The sequence below is a fragment of the Rattus rattus genome, chromosome 13, assembly GCF_011064425.1.
Source record: "Rattus rattus isolate New Zealand chromosome 13, Rrattus_CSIRO_v1, whole genome shotgun sequence".
NCBI lineage: Eukaryota > Metazoa > Chordata > Mammalia > Rodentia > Muridae > Rattus > Rattus rattus.
Genome location: NC_046166.1, coordinates 27297963 through 27317330, shown reverse-complemented (window position 1 = coordinate 27317330; position 19368 = coordinate 27297963). Strand labels below are relative to the sequence as shown.

General features: G+C 42.2%; 1 protein-coding gene across 1 annotated transcript in view; it reads right to left on the bottom strand.

Moving 5' to 3' along the window:
- Positions 1-1592, bottom strand: part of Palld (palladin, cytoskeletal associated protein) — a 217016-nt gene extending 215424 nt beyond the window's left edge. The window contains exon 1 of the mRNA XM_032919335.1: positions 1418-1592. The gene's annotated coding sequence lies outside the window, so the exon portion shown is untranslated. The remainder of the gene's footprint in view (positions 1-1417) is intronic.
- Positions 1593-19368: the final 17776 nt, after the last annotated feature.

Below are 19368 nucleotides of genomic sequence, written 5' to 3'. Positions count from 1 at the left end.
TCAAGCCAACAAGGCATTTTATTTTAAAACGTTCTGAATGATCAGGCGTGAGATCATATTGTGCAAGCAGGTTCCCTTCAGTCCCCTCCACTGTGTTCTACAACACCACATGAGAGTCACCATGGAGCCTGCCCATTATTGACACTTAGTAAGAACTCATTTGGCACCAGAAGTCTTTTGCCATCAACTTTTCATTTATGGAGCACTTTAAAACAGTCATCATTGTGATGTCCTGCCTCAGAACATGGGCTTTAACTTGGGGGAGTCCCTCTCAATCTGTCTGGGTCTGCTTCTCATTTGCAAAATGGAAATCAGAGAAATGCCTCAAAGGACTAAGAGTGACATTTATCTGCATGCCTCTGTGTTGCAAGCGCCATATGGGCAATAGGTATTAGCCAGGAACTGTTTCCTTTCCCTAAGAGGAGAAGGTAGCTTGAGGTCCCTGGAAATACTTACACAAAGTAGACAGTCCTTTCAAAAGCAAAGGTACCAGTTTCTAGTCAACAGTACTTGTTATTTTAAAAACTGTTTTTGACAGCTGTTGACGAGAGTTTGGATCTTATATCCTTTGGCTTTCCTAGTGACATGATATAATGTAATTAGACTACATAGCTGAAACCTGAAGATCCACCTAGCAGAGGCCTCAAGTATTTCCATGATTGTCCAAAAGTTTAACTATTGAAGAAGCAACTGATTTACAGGATAGTCATTAAGTTGTAGATTTAAAGGTGATCTGAGAAGTGTGTCTAAAGCCCTTCTGATTATTTAAAAGTACTGGTTCTGACACAGAAATACTTTCATTCTCAAAGGTCACAAGGTGTGATCATGTTAAAAATGATTAGTGATTAACCAACAGAAGCTTCCATTCTCTCAAACTGCTCCTACGGCACTGGTTTCTTAAGTCATCCCCACCAATTCATTCAAGGTTATGGTTAATTAGTGGAAGTAAGGGCGTCTCAACAATGACAAAACCAAAACCAAACACAAGCACGATGCTCGCACTTAGTAAAAATGAAAACATTTCAAAGTACTCCTCACTTCGAATTCCCATGAGGGACTTCCTAAACCTTTTCTAACTTTGGATGATACCGTGTTTTAAGTACTTTTCCATACTTCATTTACTTTGGGGGGCACTGAATTGGGTGCTTTACATTGTAAATTAGTTCAAGTGAATGTGGTGGAGATAAAAAGGGGTGTCGGCATTGGCATTAGGCACAGTTGGTGCATGCCTGACTGTCAGAACTGTTCAAGGAAGAATTCAATGTACTCCAAGAGGGTTTTGTTGTTGTTGTTGGTGGTGGTAGTGGTTTTTTAGAGTAACTAGGGTTTAACCCACATGACTATAGTGCTGCTTGCAAGGATGTCTAAAGGACGACCCAAAGACCATCCACACTTCACCCCTCCACACCCTCCTTACCTTCAATGAACACCTCTGCAGATGTGCTGTCTGAGCCGCTGGGGTTTGTAGCCAGACACGTGTAGCGACCTGTGTCGTCCTCAAAGGCCTCGGCAATGACCAAGGTGTGCAGCTCCCTGCCCTCGCAGTGGATCTGAATGTCAGGACAGTTGTACAGCTCCTTCCCCTCACAGAACCATCTGCAGGACATGGGAAGGACAGCGATGACAGAGGGATGGGTGAGGTATGGGCTGGATGCTAAGCAAGGCTCTTGCTATGCTAGAAGATGTTTGCTTGATAAAAGATCTGTGTCAGTGTTACTCATGGAAACTGAACCCAGACTGTGAAATTAATGACTAGACATACTTAGCCCACAAAGGATTTCTTTGCAAAGCATCTTGCACATTTTAGTAACCTTAAATTAAGCGACCTTGTTGAACTTGTACAGACCGTTTGGTTACAAAATTAAGGGACTAAAACATCAAAGTGTCTTAACAACATGTTTTATAATGAAAGACTCCCATGATCGTTATAATTTTACCTATTATTCTTATGCAAGGAAGCACATAAAGAAAGATAAATTTCATGCTCAAACCATCTGTGGCACTGAGGAAACATGGTCATTAACTCAATTTCTATTGACCAGTAAGACTCTGAGCACTGAGCAGGACAGGGTCGAATGCCTTCCCATTTCTGATATTTATGATGGCTTCTAGTTGCTTCGCTCTTCAAGACAGAGAAAGGGGGAGCAACTGGGCTGTACTTTTTTCTTGCTAGTCAGCACTTTCTTTTCCCAAACAGTGGGAGAGACTGATTGACAGAGGTTCCCTCCCACAGACCTTCTTCCCTAGCTCCCTAGTTTCTCAATGGCCACAGCAGCTGCTTTTGCATAAAACAAAGCAAAACAAATCTTTCCCTCAAACCTGCTAGTACGATGTGTTCTTAAAGAAACATAGAGGAACATGCTAATTTAAAATAAGAATCCCAGAGATTCTGGTTCTATTTTTTCGATTCAGCTCTTAATGCCTTTAAGAAATTGGTTCTGTGCCTCATATTCTGTAAGATTCTATGGGCTTGGCCACCCCTCTGTGAAAAGATGACAACATTGGGGACTAATTTTTTATTTGGAGTCACGGGATGTAGGTCTACATTTAAGCTGAAAAAAAAAAGTTAGTGAATCAAAGGCGCTTGCTAATTCTCAGAGCACTAACTCCAGAAGCCACATTAAAAACCACCTGCAGATACTTACAAGAGACCAGCCATGACTTCAGGAATCAACAAATACAAGACAGTCAGCCAATATCATACACCATTTTATGTAATGGGGCTCCTATCATTTTAGGGTGGCAACAGAAAGGGGCAACCTTTCTTGATTCTGGGGCACAGTGTGATTGTTCTTGTTTGCATAGAGTCTTAGAGATTCATACAGCTGTATCTCGTATCTCATCCCCTTTCTTCTCTCTTTCTACAGCTTGCTACCCACTAGCACTAAGCGTGATGTTGGCTGTAGTTGATCTCCCATCTCTGAAATATGATAAATTCCATGTCCGTCACCAGACTAAAGCTCTTGAATTTCTTCCTCCTGTCACTCCTTAAAGTTCAGGTCTTTCATTGATGGCTTCCTAGTGACCTCACCTTAGCTTTACTTTCTTCCGTTGTTTTTATGATAAACTTCTGTTTCTGCCTAATATTCCAGGGACTCTCTACACTGCTACAACACCTCAAGGGTTACACTCCTACCCTTCTTCCCCACACCTTTGCTTCTTTGCAATTCTATTCTGATCCTCACATCCAACCTCATTACAAATATCTTCTACCAGGCTAGGCCAAAGGCTTACTCAAAGGACACACTCCACGGACCACATGACCGCTGAGTGTTGTCTAAACAAAGGAACGGAACTGTGTTTGGTAAACTCTGAAACAAATGTGGGGTTTGTGCATCTGTCTGGCAGCAGATAGTTTTGTCTTCGAGGAAAAGGAAGATATAAACATACTGTTTAGTGAAAAGGCATCATGAAAAGGTACAGGTGGTTTAAGAAGATGATGTTGTCTGAGGGCATGGATGTACCTTAATGGGAGGCCTTTGTCAGTCATCCATGAGTATGTGCAGACTCGCACCCTCTACCTCAGCAACTGCAGCAATTCTGCTGCCCTGGTCCTGCTAACCCTTATCAGCGAATCTTGATTCTTCATTCCAAGGCCATCATGTGTCATATCTACCGTCTCTTGTATTAAGACACATTGACAATTCTTTTGTTTTGCCCGCCGATACAAAAAACTTTTAATATCACTTTGCTTATTTGACAATTGATCACTTACTACTTTTTAAACGATTTGTTGATTTTGTATGTATGTGTGTTTGCCTGTATGTATGTCTGCATACCACACACATGCTTGGTGCACATGGTGGCCAGAAGAAGATGTTATATCCCCTGAGACTGTACTTGTTGATGACCAAGAGGTTCCACGTGGTACTGGAAATTTAGTCTGGGTCCTCTGCAAGAAAAACAAATGCTCTAAAGGGCTGAGCTATCTTTCTAGCCCTATTTACCACTAGGTTTTTATATCTTCCATATTACTTTCTTCTATCATTACTCAATGTCTAATATATCTACATCTTACTTTCCACTCAGCAAACAGATTACTTTTTATTAGTACATAATAATGAGTTTTATTGAGATAATTCCATACATACACTGTAACATATTTTGATTATATTTCCAACTTTCCTCCACATTCTTCCATGTGCCCCTCCTTGCTCTTCCTTTCTGATTCTTTTTTTAAGACAGGGTCTCACTCAATAGCCCAGGCTGGCTTGGAACTTACAGTGAGCCTCCTGAGTGTGCTAGGGTTATAGGTCTTACTCACCATGACTGGATTAATTTTCTCCCCTCCCCCCATACTCATATACCTTTTGAATATGAACTACTTTTTTATTGGAAAATACATTTAGAGCAATTTCTTACTGATCCTCTATGAGCGGCACTGAGCTGGTGCGTATCTGTCACACTTTATCCATGCTCAGCCTTTAGGGCTATGCTCTACTCTCTTTATCAAATGGTCTGGGAAGGGCTACAGAAAAATACAGTTTTTCTGATCTAGCACTTGCCAAACTTAATAGATCATGAGTTCTTATTAAGCACCTACTAAGATCCTATGTGCATACTATGAGATGCTTTTCTAAAATATTAATTCCATAGAACTTTTATTTTTAAAAGACCAATTATGGTATAATAAAGATAAGTTTATGACTAAAAGAAAATAAAATCTCCAAGCAAAATACATAAGACCTAAAATATACCTTAAAAGTATATATTTTATATACCAGAAAGGGTAAGATAAGTGCTTTCTTTGCAACAATGGACTTATACACACACACACACACACACACACACACACAGACACACACACACAAACAAACACAATGACACACATACATACAGAGAGAGGAAAGAGACCCCCACATACAGACACACAGAGACACACACACAGAGACACACACACACACACACACACATACACACACAGAAAGACCCACACACAGAAAGACCCCCCCCACAAACACATAGCACACAGAACATACACACACAGACCCCCAACAAACAAATACAATGACACAAAAAGATAAAGAAAAATACATCCACATACAGACATACAGAGACACACACACACACCACACACACACACACAGACACACACAGACACATACACACACACACACACACACACACACACAGAAAGACCCACACACAGAAAGACCCCCCCCACACATAGCACACAGAACATACACACACAGACCCCCAACAAACAAATACAATGACACACATACATATAGAGAAAGAGACCCCCACATACAGACATACAGAGACACACACACATAGAGACACCACACACACACACACACACAGACACACACACACACAGACACACACACAGACACATACACGCCTGCACACATGCATATGCACACACAAGTTTTTAGGAGGTGAGCTCTTTGAGACAGGTTCTTTTGTACTCACTGTGTTAATTTAATATCTCCCAGGGTTGGTCATGAACTCATGATCTTCCTGCATCTGCACCCCAAGTGCTGGTGCCATGGACACGTGACCTCCCACTCAGTTGTGCATATATTTAAATCAGTTCTTCCTGTGTTGTACTATCCTAGTCAATGTATCTTTCTTCTGGGCTTCTGACTTGGCCTTTTATACATAGTCACTGGGCTTCGGTAGAGTGTTTGGAGTGCAGAGTGTGTTAAACACAACTTTGTGTTTCCGTGTTTCTGCTGCTTTGGCATCTGAGGTCTTGTGACCATGGGGGACTGACCTTCCCAGGGTCAGCCATATCTAGAGATCTCACGCTGCCTGCAAGCATGCTTTTCACATGCAACCCAGGCAGCCCAGAGCACCTGCTCCTGCCATAGTCTCCACTGGACTGTCACTCTGGGTGACCACCTGTTTACTTGCCCTCATGGTTCCTGAGCCAGGTACTAAAAAGCAAGGACAAGCCCTGTACATAGGAACCCACTGATTATCAAATGGGCCAGCCATCAGTTGGTTCATAATATTACCATCCTTCCCATAGACATTGTAAGACTGGCTTTTATCCAGATTCCCTGCCCTTATTTGGCCAAGGGGTTGACTTGGTTCTTCTTGTAGTATGGCTGTGTCCCCTCCTTTTGTGAACTGTACATATAAATGCTTATTTCCCACAGTGTCCCACTATGCTGCCCTGGCTGGCCTTGAACTGGGAGATCTCATACTTCAGTCTCCCCATTAATAAACTAACTTCTAATTGCAATAAGATCCTAGCTTGTTAGCTTCATAATAGCTGACATTTCAAAAGCTGGACCACTGACAATGATTTAATAAAGGAATGAGTGTATACAAGATGAAAGGGCTGAACAGATAGTTTAATTTGTACCAGTGTTATAGAGTTTGCCTTAGAATGTTTATGTCAAGAAGTTTATCCACTCTGACCAAGTCAAACTGAAGTGTACTTCACAAGTATAAACTTAAAGCAGTGTAGCTAATGAGCACATCAGGAGAGATCAGTCTCTTTTACTCTTTGCATAGCTTGTAGCAGATGTAAATCACCTTCTTTGCTAAGCTAAGAGAACCTTTGATTTTGACATCCTGACAACCCACATTAGATGAGATGTGTGCTATAGTCATGTTTGTTTAGTTAAGTTTACACGAAGTCATAATTCTAACAGCTTTCTGGCAAAGGACTCAGTGCGTTCAGTATTTAGAGAGGAGTTGAAAGTCAGGTCTGTTGATCAAACGCTGACCTCCTAAATTTTTTCCCACATTAAACTCTCATTGCTAGAGGAGTTTAAGAAAACCAGTGTTGGCATGGTAAAACTACATCGTAAAGTGTGGCCAAGGTTGTGACATTGCCCCGCTCCTCCTGTGACAGACATCACTAATCAATCAGAATGATGTAAGGGATCAGAAGCCTCAGCAAAGCTGCTTGGGCAGACTACAAAGCAGATGAAGTCAAAGCTTAAAGTGACACATGATTGCCAGCATAAGCTTGTCTCTTTCTAGAAAACACAGCCTCCTGTTCCTCTGGATGTTGAAAGCCAAAGTCCATTGGTTGAGTCGGAACCTATGAAAGCATGTACTATGCCTAACCAAGAGTCTACTGGGTTAAAATTCCATGATTTGTCTTCTGAATTTGAATATGTAGTGTATGTGTTCCTATATGTACTTGTCTGTGTGCAGATGCATGCTTATATAGGCTGGGTGTGTCCTCTAGGGCGCTCTAGTTTTTCAGACAGGGTCTCTCACTGAATCTGTAGCACACTGATTGGCTAGCCTGACTGGCAATGAGCTTTGCAGATCTACCTGTCTCCATCACTACAGCATTGGTGTTTGAGATGCATGCTGCTGTGACAGATCCAAACTCAGGCCCCCATGCTTGTATATCAGGCAGTTTTACCCACCAAGCCATCCACTCTGTGTTTGAGACACAGCATTGATGTGTAGCTCAGGCTGGCCTTGAACTTGTGATCCTCAGGCTTCTTGTTTCTGGTGTTACAGGTGCTGCCAATACACTTGGCCACACCTTGAAAACTTTTGAAATAAAAAATTATTAAGCCATGCAAGTTCAATCTTGTGGTTGCAGCAAAGAGGTGACACAGTAGCTATTAAATGTTAATAGTTAAAAGCAACATAGTCGGATTAGGGGGGAAAGTTAATATGTTGAATGTCTATAGGCATTGCATTGCTTTGCATGTAGGACCTCGCTGCATGTGAGAACTCATGGCATTTAAGAACTTGCGTTAATCTCACAGCAACCTTGTGACATCATTGCCATTATAATTTTAGATACAAGCCATCCTCATTTAACTATAGTAATGCGAACGGAGATCACAGACAATTAAATCTAGATAATCCCCCATCCCATTTCCCTCCACGCTCTGGGCTCCATCTTTCATCAAGTTTTGAGCTCTGCGTATAAACATGTTTTAACAAAGTTTCCTGATTCTCACTTCTAGTCTCTGGCCCAGCTGCCAAGCAACCAGGTAGGTTTCTTTCTAAAACATGGTCATTAGATTCATATTTCCAGATTAGAAACTTGCTTCGGATAGAAGACACGTGGCCAGAGCTCAGTTTTCTCTTTTTGTCATATGGGAATATAGAACATAGGTGGGAAAAGAACTGAAAAATTTAAAGGTTTATGGAAAAGTGTATTGATATTATTCGGGGCTAGGTTCTGAGCAAAGTTTTTAATGTATACATTTCTTTTTTTGTTGGACAATGCCCCTCAGTGCCAAGGACCTCCTACAAATTCTAACTTAAAAATGTGACTATGCTAAGCACCTCAGGTTCATACGACAACAGGAAGTGCTTGAATTGAAATCTAAGAAGATGTTTTATATCAAGCGTTCCCTAGTTCGTTACAGGCTCTCTGTATTTCAAAGTGAGGTGGCTCTGCTGTGAGTTCAAGGGTATCTGTCTACAGCCCTGGGCTTGCTCAGGTCAGAAAAGGTCAAAGAAGGACTAAAGCAGGGCATTGCAGATGCTTCTGAGCAAAGTGTTGCCCCTCAGAAGGGCCCACCCTTTCCATTCTTGGTTGGTAGAGGAAGATTTAACCATTTATCTCTCCGAATGGCCTTCCTCTTATGGCAGTGAGGCTCAGAGTGTATGTTGGGGCAGGGGTATTATAGGGCTAATCTCTGTGTACTGTGTGGAAGCATCACCACTTAATAAAAATCTAATGGCCAATAAGCTGAGGCAGGATTAGAAGACATAAAGGGGGGGTGAAGGGGAGGGTAGGGGAGGGGAGAAGAGAAGAGAAGAGAAGAGAAGAGAAGAGAAGAGAAGAGAAGAGAAGAGGAGGAACTCTGGGAATAGTCAAGGATGGGAGGTTTTGCCACTTGAACTGAGAGGAAGTTGGGTTGGACGTACAAAATTGAGGAACTACCGGTAAGCAGCCATGTGGCAGGCATAGAATAGTATAAATAGGATAATGAGTTATGAGCTAGTGGGAGAACAAGCCTAGCACAAGGCCTAGACATTTATTAATAGATATGTAAGACTCTGAGTCGTTATTCCAGAACTGGGGCTCGGGTGGGGAAAAGCCTGTGGTTACAGGGTATCTGTAAATGTTCAGAGCACATGGGTTCTCCACGACAGAACTATGAATGTTGACTTTTATGAGAATAAATCCAACTGATAAAATAAGAGGAACCAGCAAACACACCAACAAAGCATAACATATACTTTCCAGTTGTAACATGCTAATGGCTTCGGTTAAAACCGAAGTCACATACAGCATCACTTGGCTATGAGTTGACTGGTAATTCCATTCCAGTGCGACCATTTAGCGAGAAATAGAGATTTTATGAGCAGCCGTCCCCTCTGACCATTTTTATTTTATGGAACCACAACTACGCATCACGGAAACGTTTTTGCGTGCCACATTTTAAACACGTGGCTTTTAAAATGAAACAAATCCGATTTTATAAAAGGCAAAAAGCTTCACTCTCGAATCTTGACTAATGCGCCCTGATGCTGTAAGTTAAAGACACCGGTTAACGGAAACAGGAAGACGTCCCTGAACGGAACAAAAACCTTTGAAAACAGTACACATCTTATGTTTTCCTCTAAGTCTTTGTGTTCATGGGAAGGTATTGCTATGCTGAAAAGGTGCCTCTTGATTTTTTATTATTTTTCTTTTAAGTTTCTTTTTCATTGCTGTCACTGGTTCTAGGGAGCAAGCTGAGCTCTGAGCAACGTCCCCTCCCCAAGGCCCTTGCTTCTTTCAAGTCCCATGTCTGAAGAATACTACACTGTAACACCATTCTGATGAAAACGCAAAGAGATGAGAAACTCAGGAAGATCCAGGTGACCTGTTCTCCTTAGGGGATGGAAGGACTCTGCCATGAACCGGAGATCCGCAAAACCAAACGGCAAGCCTAGCATGAGCTTCGTTTATGTCTGATCTCACTGTTCGTCAGCCCATCTGTAAGCACTGCATTTTGTATGTCCCCAGTTAAACACCAATTAATTTTTATGGAGTAATTTTTGTCTTGTCACCAAAGATTTCTTAATTTTTCACATGTGCTCATATTAACCACAAGATGTACCCTGTTTATTCTGTCTTGTGGATTTATGGTCTGCATGAGCTGAAAGGAGTTCTTGTTTAAATTTACTATGGCTATAATTTTGTGATTGCTTAGCTTGGAGGGCAATGGCTAAATCTATGTGGACAACAGATGGACTTTAACCTGACCGTCCAAAGGGACCAATAAACGAACTGGCTTTTTGAGATCCAAAGCCCAGGGAAATCAGATAAGATAGACCTAAACCAAGCTCATGGCTAGCAATTCATCTCTCAGTATTCATTTTATCTCTTGGGGGGGAGGGAGAGATGAAAACAGAAAATTAAAACAACCAATAAAACAAATCAAAACTAAACAAACCAAAAAATGGGGGGCAGGGGACTGGACCAACTCAGATGACTAAACTTTAAAAACGATTTTATTTTGTTTTGACCATGAATGATGGTTTTGCGAAGACACATTAAGAGCGCAGAGTCATTTCATTGTTTTGCTTACAAAACAACTATAAAAGTTCTCAAGTTAAATCTATACCAAAAAGTATTATGCTGCCAGCGCTGTTAAACTCCTTCCTAGATGGCTCCTGAAGCTCTCCACCCGAGTGGTGCAGTGGAAAGACATTAGTAGGTCTTACTCTGCCCAGCTTGTGCCGCTGTGATCGAGTTTACCGCATTGTGAAATCTGAGATGGATTTGCCTAGTGTTTCCTCCAACGGACCCCAGGAAACTAGGTCTGCTTCAGGTTGACCAGTGACACTGGAGAGTCCTGTAGCCAGACACATTTCCAAAACACTGAGTTCAACAAAACTAGACATCTCTCTCCACCACAGGACTTCCTAGGGCTTAGACCATGCATTTGAGGCAGTTGCATTCGACTGTGGAATGCATGCTTTGTGAGTCAAAGGACCAGAGTAGTGTGAGATGCATTCAGGGAGGTGGTGGTGGTGGTGATGGTGGTGGTGGTGGTGGTGTTGGTGGTGGTGGTGGGGGTGGTGGAGGAAGGTGAACTGAATTATCACTAAGATTTGCTCTCACTCCGTGATAGTGGCATTTAGTACCTGGCATACATTTTAAATATAAGGGTGTGGTGGGGGATGGGTAAGATTCTCACCCCCTGCCCCCCCGACATGTCATTCAATTACAGACTTTTCGAGTTACACCTGTTACTTTAAAAATCAGCTCCTTCGCGCTACTTCTCTCCGCAAGCACACAAATAAGTCGGCATGAACCAACAAGTCATACTTCAAAGCTTCACTGTGAAAATTTGCACTCAATGCTTCCAAGCCCTCAGAGGGGGGAAGGAATGGATTACAGAGCCTGGGAATGAGACATCGCATGCATCAAAACAGCTAGAGGTGCACGCTCAGCGATTCCGCTGCCACAGCTATGGCAGGTACTTATTAGCTATTGTTGTAACTTGGATGACATTCCAAAGGGGATAACATGGGAGATGTTTTATTAGACACCGCTGTCAATCATGTATGCTCTTGGAACTTGTCCATCCAACTCCACCGATTACCTCAGACTTATGAAACCTAGAGGGCCCAGAGCCAAAACTGGAAAAGGGACGTTGGCTCTTCTTGGTGTCTTCAACTCTAAAACTGCAGGAAGCCAACTGCAGTTCATGTCTGGACTCTCAGAAAGCCCTGCTGTGTGTCTATTCCCAATGATAAGCAACAGCATTGAGCACGGCTTCCTTCCTCTGGGGGAGAGCATCTTTTTCCACACAAAGTTAAGGCTGTTTCATCTAAAATTCCTCTGGTTTGGTTTCTTGCCTTAAGGATGCTGCTGCTGGCTGCTCTTGACTAGAGGCAAAGGGAGAAGGAACAGGAGAGCCACAGGGGCCGAGAAGTAAAGGCGTTCACACCGTTTTCTAAAAAAGAACAAGGTGGCTCCTTTGCCATTCAAGAGGTCTTTCTTCCTATCTCTCATTCTGCCAAGTGAGCTGCAGTTGGAGGAAGCTCTATCAGTTGAGGAAAGGAACAAGGAAAAGTGGCTTCAGCTGCTCTGATTGATGGCTGTCCTGTCAGAGGCTGGGAGAGTTCACGGCCTTCCCTCACAGCTTGCTGGTTCTCCGATAGTCTAATGGCATTTTAGTGTGCCCAGTTAGGCATCTCCAGAACCACAAAGCAAACACCTAAGCCGAGCTGATAATGCAAAGCTAAACTGGCCCTGCAGTCAGAAAGTCTGTGTGGAGAACATGTTCTCTTTGCAAGTGAAGGCTTTTTCACAGCTAACTTCTTTCAAAGTCACCCTGTCTCCTCTGTTTTCCCTGTGTTCTTTAGTTTATATTTCTTCCACAAGCACATATGTGGAGACGTTAGTTTTCCAAGGAGAGCTATAGTAAATGAAGTAACTACTGAAGAGAGCATGCCTGCAACTCAAGAGGGAACATTAGGGGTGGAAGGATTTTATTGCTATCCGAAGCACTCGTGGCTCCTGCAGTAACTCTGCCTGGACAGTAAATGGCTTCATAAAACATGTGCAGCAACAGTCTCTCTCTCTCTCTCCCTCTCTCCCTCTCTCCCTCTCTCCCTCTCTCCCTCTCTCCTTCTCTCCCTCTCCCTCTCTCTCTCTCACACACACAACTCACACACATACACACAAACATTCTCACACAGACACACACACCTCACTCTCTCTCCCCCTCTCTCTCACACACACACACACACACACACACACAGACAGACACACACTCTCTCTCTCTCTCTCACACACACACACACACACACACACACACACACACACACATGCACTACATACCTATGTACAGAACTACCTAGATTAAACATGTCACACAGGCCTTGAAGCAAGTTCCTGACAGATTCCCAGACACCTAGCGAAAGCTGCTCCCCTGATTCTAGCCACATCGGTCATTCAGGTCATTCCCTCAATCACACCTGTCTCCTCATCCCGCCATTTGGATCAAGTACATACATTCAAAGTTGCAGACAAGTGAGGTGGTTTCCCAGAAAGCTGCCTCCCAGTACGTGTCTTCAGATCTCCCGGGTGCAGTTACTGCCCGAGCAGGGAGGAGCCTCAGGTATGTGGGGAAGAACAGGAAGTTGGGTTTAATTATAGGTCAATGTAGCTGGGCGTTTGAGGAACGAATAAAATGGCATTTCCCTCTCAGGTGGTTTTTCCGGACAAATTGTTTCAGGCTAACATTTCATTCTAATTGGTCAGATTTCTTTTTTTAAGTGTGAGAATTTGTATTATGATTTACAGACTTAGAATTTTGTCTTTGGGGAAAAAGAAGAGAGATGTTTTTGTTATGATGAAAGTATTCTCCTTTCTGATTATACTTAGAGCTCCTATCTTTACTTGGAATTGTACCATCACTGAGTTGTCCCATACATACTACATGTCCAGAGATATAGTGATGTCACAACATACGATGTGTAAAGAGTGGAATTAGACATAATACAGACTTGACAAAAGACAAAAATAAATGAATAAATAAATGTTGATAATTTTAAAAACACACATGTGATCCCTTAACATAGAGCAAAAGCATCTTTGAGTTCTATGTGTTACTGAGGGAGGAGTGTGGGGGAAAAAGGCTTTACCATGTGTTATCCATTTATTGAAAGAAACTATAATAATTTTCCTGCATAATAGCAAATAACATAGATGTATTTTATTTTAAATGCTACCAATAATAACATCTGCATATGCAGTACACACATAAAATAGATGCATATATTCATGCACATACATACACATAAATACATACACACATACATATACATACATATACATACATATATATACACACATACACACATACATACACACACATACACACACATACACGCACATATAAACACACACATACACACACATACACACACACACACACACACACAAACATACATATATACATACATACAAACATACATACACATACACACATACATACACACACATACATACACATAAACATACAAAGATACATACATACATACATACATATGCACACACACACGTGAGCCCACGCTCACACATGAACACGCATACCACATACCTGTGTACACAACTATCTAGATTAAACCCAATCCCTGTGTTGAGCAAGCTCTTAACAGATTCTCAGATGCACTTCAGAAGCTGCTCCCGGTTCTAGCTGCACAATATTAGACTTAGAACTGGTCCTGTGGATGAGGGTGCTTGCTTACATGTGAAGTAGAACATCTCTGGTTTCTGCTTCAGCCACATCTCTCCTTGGAGTCTGAAGTCTGTGTGCATGATGGGAGCCTTTCTTATGATCTTATCATTTGATGAGCTCCGTGTTGGGGAAAATTTAAAAGCATCTTACTTGGTAAGATAAAAGTGGAAGGTAGCGAACTTCCAGTAATTGCTGTTTCACACATGCCACTTTACTTAATTTCTTTGGCCAAACATGACTCTAGTGTTCCTAAAGCTTTGTGTGTTTCATTGCTTCATCATCCCGTTTACCCGGAGTTGGTCTCAAAATTGCTAGTTGGATCAGGTGGAGTGATAACTTGACTGGTAACAACGTGACAACCTGAGTTTGAACCCTGGAACCCACATAAAAAGGTGGGTGCAGTGGTTGAGTCTGTAATCCCAGCGCTCCTGAGGAAGGATGGGATGTGGGGACAGAAGTGTCCAGAGGAACCGTGCTTTCTTACCACAGTGGCAGAAAGAAGAGAGATCCTGTCTCAAAGACAAGGGAAGGGAGAGAACTGAATCCTGCCAAGTGTCCTCCTGACCTCTACATACATCCTATGGCCCCTGAGAGCTTACACTCACACACTCATAACAAGCATAAATAAATTGTAGAAACAGTTAGGCCAATTTTGAAGATCAAGAGCAGTGGTTCTAAACTTTTCTAATGTTGAGATCCTTTAACACAATTCCTCATGGTGTAGTGACTCACCCCCCCCATAAAATTATTTTTGTTACTATTTAATAACTAATTTTGCTACTGTTATGAATTGTAATATAAATATCCGTGTTTTCCAATTGTCTTAGGTGATCCCTGTGAAAGGGTTGTTCAACCCCACCTCTACAGGTTAAGAACCACTGATCTAGAAAATCCCTCTGAATTTTAACAGCTAAAATGATCCCATATGTCCAAAGATGGAATGGTTTGGGATGGATGTGAGTTCTCTGTCACTGGAGAATTGAAGGTGGGAGATAACTGGCAGGAATATCATAGAGAGAATCCCAGAGCTCAGGATAGTTGACTGAAAAACTGACAACCTGGGCTGTACCTTTTCATTTCGTAGATGGTGACAGCTGAGCCATGAGATTGGTAGGAAACATCTAATGTCCAGTGTGCTGGATGCTAAGAAATATCAGAGTCCTTACTTAATCAAGATAGTTCAACAGATTTCTAGGGGCCCTTTAATGAGAACTGTTTATCCGAGATATATTGGTTGTTGAAGGAAGCTTACATTCAAGACACACAGACACTTATGTACACACACATAGGCACAAACATACATAAACACATATAGAATTATTTCCCTTTTTTGTAAACAGATTATGTTGTGAAAATGTATCTTTAAAAATGACTTCATAGTTTGTGCTGAAAAAGAAAACTAACACATAAATTCATACATGAATATCTGACATCCAGACTCTCCTCCGACAACAAGGTTTCCACGTTTAATCATTTTTAGTAGTAACTGCCTGTATGTGTTTTCCCATTTCTGTTCCTGGGGACCATATTTAGCTTCATTTCATGGATACTGAGTCTCTAACTTTTACAAATGCTTCTGTTAGGAAATTACATGCTAAGCTCAAACCCAGTGAGGTGTAATTTAACTTTCCAATGGCACACCCGAGAGTACTAAAGAAACTCTTCAAGTGTTGCTGTTAGACTAGAGAATAATTCTTGAGAATTATTTTTTATTCTGTGCGTGTGCTTTAATAGCTTTCTATCCTGCCCTTTACTCTTTTGCTGATGCCTGTTTTGGATCCCCCCCAATATTCTCCTCATGTACATCAAAGACAGTAGGACTGTCACTTGTAAATATCTCTGAGACATAAATGTGCTTTTTCTCCAGAGAAGGAACTTGTTACTGTGGTACAGTGTGTACGGGAAACTGCCTCTCAACTTGGTAATCCCTGGCCCTTACTTCCAGAGGCAGCATGTGCTGTGTACCTTATCTGCCTCTACCTGCTGGTCCCAGGTACCATCTGGTCTCAGTGCTAAGTCAAGAATACTAAAGGCAAACCACTGGGAAGGTGCTCATAAGATGTGACTGTGGGTTGGGTAAGCTTTTGTGTGTCTGTGGGAGTATGCACGTGTGTACAGAAGTGTGTGTGCCTATTCGTGCGAGCCATAGGATAACCCTGGGTGTTGGCCTTTAACTTTTTTGTTTTGCTTTGTTTTTGAGAATATGTCTCTCATTAGCCCAGAACTCACCAATTGGGCTAGGCTGATGGTTTAGCTGGAGGTCCCAGGGATTCTCTGGTCTCCTATGCCTTAGTCACCATAACCCTGATCTTCTTTGTTACTTTTGTTTTGTTTAATTATTTGCATGTTTAATGTACGTGAGTGCTTTGTCTGCATGTACACTTGCACACCAGAATAGGGCATCAAATCCCATGAGAGATGCTTGGAAGTCACCCTGCGGTTGCTGGGAATTGAACTGAGGACCTTTAGCAGAGCAGAACAACCAGTGCCCTTAACTGCTGAGCCATTTCTCCAGCCCCCATTTAGTTATTTATTTCCTGTGCGTTTGAGCTCTTGTGTAGGTCAAAGGTCAGCTTGCAGGAATTGATTGTAAATTCTTCTGAATAAGAGGTGAGGTGTGTATTTTTGTAGCCTGGGTTGGCCAGCGCAGGTGGGCTGACTTCAAAGTCTTGGTGGTTCTCCGGCTTGCACCTTTGTAGCACGGAGGTGCCAGGGTGAAACTTCACAGCCAGCTTGACCTCCCACCGCTCTGACTGGACTCAAGTCACCAAAGAGAGTGGCAGTACTCCCCTCCCTCTCCCCTTCTTCCTGGGAAACATCATTATGCTTTCTGAGTGAATCAGAGCCAAAGCCCTTAATACCTCTAAAATTCTGGTGGGATTAGAAATTGTTCTGGCCAGTGACTAAAGAGTTAGCATTGAACATTACAAAGAAAACGTTAAATCTGTTGCCAGGTCATTTACTGCAATGTTAAAAGCTGAAGAAATGAGTCTGCCCAGCACGCTGGAGCCTAATAATGTAATTGTAGCTGGCGTGTGGAGGGGATGATGGAAGAGCCTTCTCGCACAGCTCTTGACGGGGTTTATTGATCCCTGCACAATAACTTTTCAGCAATTCGTATAACCGTCGCCATAGAATCATTCCTAAATCAGCAGACTGACTTCATTCTGAACTCTTTGCATTTTACGTCGGTCTCCCAAATGCAATTAGGTAAGTTAAGTCAGGATCCCCCAAAGGCCTTCCCCACCCCTGTGAGTAGGATCTGGCTTTCCAAATGTTGGATCATATGTTTAATGATTAGAAAGCCACTTGTAAGTACACTAGCATCGTCAGAACATACAGACTATATGCACGAAAATGTAGGGAGGTAGTGGGATGATGGCTTAGCTAGTAACGATGCCTACTGCCAAGTCTGAGGACCTGGGTTTGATCTCTGGAACTCACAGAGTAGTAGAGACCCACCTTCTGCATTCTCAGGGGCTCAGACTTCCATACCTGTGCCGTGGCCTCTATACACTAACCCACTCCCAACAAACAAATAAATGTCATCTTTTTTTTTAAAGAAAAGCACATAGAGAAACTCAGAATATTCAGTGCTCCTTTCCATAAGGAAGGCAATAAAGATATATTACTGGACTTTGTAATATTGTAATACATCTGTTCCTAGTGTAGGTGGTGGCCAGGGGTGGGCATAGGTTTCTGTTTGGGAACTATATGAGCCTACACTAGGAAAACAAGCACATTTAAAGCATGTGCTCAGACTCCTTGAAAATTCCTGTTGGCTAACATGGATTGAGGGCCTGCGCTCCTCATAAAAGAATACAGCAACTCTAAGAGTATATGCTATTTGTTCTACCAGTAGGAAGTAAGGTTTTACTTACTCATAAGACATGAAGACACAAAAGACAAACAATAATATTGTCTCTACACACACACACACACACACACACACACACACACACACACACCCCACTGGGTGTCAAAGGACAACTAGTTCTCTCTTTGCATCACGTGGGATCTAGGGAATGAACTCAGTTTATCAGTAAATACTTTAACTGCCTGAGTCTTTTCACTGCCCAAGAAACACAGTTGCCAGACCAATTTTGTTCTCGTGATCTTACTTCAAAGGTGCTTTTGTATGTTTGTATCTGTGCATGAATCTTCCCATGAGCGAGTGTGTGTGCACGTGTGCCCGATCTCTGAATACACACACCATCTTGATGTCCGAGCACTAGGTATGAGTTCTTGGATTCAAACTCAGACCCCCATGCTTGCAAAGCAGGTATTACCTCACAGATCCTCCTAGCCCTACTGTGCTCTCTTAAATCTGTCTTTTGTCTGCTCTTCTGTCCTATGGTAATAAGGATTAAAGGGGGTAAGGTATGCTTATAATCTGATGTGAGCTTGAGATGAATTTTATGTAGCCATGCTAGGTAACTGCTATTACTTTTACATCAGCTAAAGGAAGAGGCATAGAAAGCTTACTTGGAAGGTACGCCTCTGTCTTTGGAGGCATGAAAGCATTTGACTTTCTGCATTATTCCCATTCGATAATCACCTCGATGGAATGTGTGTTAACGTATTTGTAATATTTCATGCTGCCCACAATGCTTTACATTGCCACAAAAGGCACTGCATGCTTTCAGATCACATGGTAATAGTAAGAATTACACTGGACCCATTTATATATACAACCCTAGAACTAGATCTACTGATGCAAACAAGTTTTTTTTTTAATAATCCTACTGCAGAATACGTGCAAGATACTACACCATGTCATAAGCAAGGTCATGAGGAATGTGACACATTAGGGTAGCATTCTCTTGTGTCCTTGACAACTAAGCAAAAGCTTTGGAAAAAGCGCTTGACTCTGTATGAAGTCAGTGTCCCAGGTACAGGATGCCTTTCAAGCCTGAAACATTCTCACAGAGCACCGAGGAATCTCACCTCCGTCCTCCTGGCTGTCTGGGGCTGGATCTTCGCAGTCTTGCTTGACTCGGGGAGAAGTTAGTTATGATGTAGAAGGGAAGATAAACACTCAGCAAACCACACCAGTAAAACAGTTTCTAGTTCCTCTCTCACACAACCTTGAGAAAATCAAACCGCAGTCCGGAGCTGAGAGGTGTCAGGGTTAGGGAGTTGTGGAGTATAATGAGCTCATTTTAACACGGCAATACTAATTTGCTTCACTCTATCTCTATAAAGAGTAAAAATACCAGCATCAGTATATGACAGAATACTC